This window comes from Pinus tabuliformis, chromosome 3_1, assembly GCF_031772625.1.
Source record: "Pinus tabuliformis cultivar Carrire ecotype Pingquan chromosome 3_1, CPIR1, whole genome shotgun sequence".
Taxonomy (NCBI): domain Eukaryota; kingdom Viridiplantae; phylum Streptophyta; class Pinopsida; order Pinales; family Pinaceae; genus Pinus; species Pinus tabuliformis.
The window spans coordinates 707036950-707039171 of record NC_142301.1 but is presented as its reverse complement, the minus strand read 5'-3'; the positions used below and the strand labels follow the sequence as shown (position 1 = coordinate 707039171).

At 42.8% G+C, this 2222-nt stretch overlaps 1 pseudogene across 1 annotated transcript; it reads right to left on the bottom strand.

The window, feature by feature from the left end:
- Positions 1-345: 345 nt before the first annotated feature.
- LOC149189135 (endochitinase-like) lies at positions 346-1638 on the bottom strand (annotated as a pseudogene). The gene is made up of 3 exons (XR_016255596.1): positions 1134-1638; positions 938-1072; positions 346-808 (listed from the first exon to the last, which is right to left on the bottom strand). The product of XR_016255596.1 is annotated as an endochitinase-like (transcript).
- Positions 1639-2222: the final 584 nt, after the last annotated feature.

Here is a 2222-nt window from a genome sequence, read left to right as displayed (position 1 = left end):
ATTTATCTTGGACTTTTAATTTGGAGCGTGTTGTCTTTTCTCTCAGCACACCGATTCTGGGATGGCATTGTTCTTATGGTTTCATTTATAAAATTAATTAATTAAAATTCGAAATTGTGCGTACCTAATTTGGAATTTCCACATATTCTAAACCTTTTTATTATTTCATTGGTAAAATTAATAAACTAAAATTCGGAACAGTGCGTACTGAAATCCCCATACTGGAAACCTTAATAAATATTGACTATAATAATTATGGATCCTTAATCATGATTAACACTCAACTTACATTAATTTCAGCAGTTAACAAATCACGCCATCCTCATCGAATTATCATATATTTTATTATTTCCCATGCACGGCAAACAAATGGCCGTGATCAAACGGGCTCAACAATAACAACACAAAGGACACCACAGAAGGTTCAGATTAAACAGCGGAGCCGAAAGGCCTCTGGTTGTTGCAGTCCAGGTTTGATCCGTAGCTCACGCCTAGAATGTCGCAGTATCTTTTGTAGAAGCCGATACGGTCCTGCTGCCTCGGGTCGCTGCCTATACCGCACTCCAGCCCACCGTTGATGATGTTAGTAACCGCTCCATATCCCGGCGCTCTCCCGGCGGCACTGTCGGTACCGGAGGGACTCCATCTCCCGGTCATTACGTCGTGGCAGGAAGGCTTAGGAGACTGTGCAGTCATCCAGAACCACACCGCTGTCTTAAAAGAGACCGTGGCATCGCTAGCAACAATGTCCGGGTTGTTTATGCCGTCGAATCCGATTGCTTTGCCGGCCGGTCCATAGTTGTAGTTCCTGAATAGTACAAATCAAATTGAGCAAACGGCGCATTAGACTTAAGTTTCATTCAGATAATTTTTTGGGTGGGTCTGTGCAGAATGCAATTAAAGAAATTAAAATTGAGAAGATTTAGAAACGACCGACCATGATAATTGAACTGGCCCTCGTCCGTAGTATCTCTTTCCGGATGCACAGGGCCACTGGGAGGTTGGCTGGCAGTACTGGGCGGGAGGATTGCCTTGCTCCTCTTAGATACAATAACCCCCGTCGGCCATCCGCCTGTTTATCAATATTCTTCCAAAATGAGCCATAAAGTAAGTAATATCAGACAAAAAATAACGGAGGAATTGAGGCGTAAATATGACCTGTGGTTTCGTGGGAGGTTTGGCCAAAGAAAGCAGCGAGCTCTCTTGTTCGAGTGGAAAGATCGCCGGTGGTGCCGAAGGCGGGAAAAGCATTGGCAGCAGCAATGAAGGCATTGTAGGAGTAGAATCCCTTCGCCTTGCAACCGGCATCGTCTTTATGCTTCAATAACTCATTGAAGACGTTTTGAGTTATGATAGATGAGACTCCCTGGCCACCGGAAGTGGGCGAGGGAGTGGTGGGACTCGATCCTCCGCATTGGCTTTGACATTGCTGCCCGCAATGGGCCGGTGTGTTGCCGCACCATCCCCATTGGCTGCAGCATAAGCCACCGGGACAGAGCGCTCCGCTTGCTTGCCGTCCGCACTGCTCTGCAGACACAATAAACAAATTCATCATCGCCATGGTGACTAGAGCGATCGCCATGGCCGCTAAGCTAATAAGCTTCATTTTTCTGACGGGCATTTCCTTGTCAACACTGCATTAGCCACAACTTTTGCTTGAGTTCGTACACTGCCAACCTTCCTTTTATAGCGATATTTCCAGTCCCCTAAACGACTAAAAGCATTTACATAGCCCACATTATGGTGATGTCATGGTAGCTTAAATCCTGGTCTCGCGCGTTGCGCACATGGATTCTGAAATGCCATACCTATTAAGATAGTGTAACATAAATAATACTGACAAAACACATGTTTACATATTATAAAAGAGATGTGGATAAAACCAACCTAAAAAATTAAATAAAATTATATTTTATTACATTGAGAAACATTTTTTGAAGTTTGTTACGATTAACCTGATATAAAGGAAACGTCACATATCTAAACTTGGTATATATATATTTACCATTATATTAAATACTTTTTAAATCACACTACCAAAATATGAAACCCGTATAAATATAAATTAATACATTATATACACTAAGTCATCTGACTTCAGTGGAGCGCCAGCACCATCGCTGCCCACCCTCTTTGACCTTATTTTCCCAAAGTAGTAATAGCTGTCACATTGAAAGCAACTTGCGAATACGGTGAAACAAATGATGCACGTATGTACATAC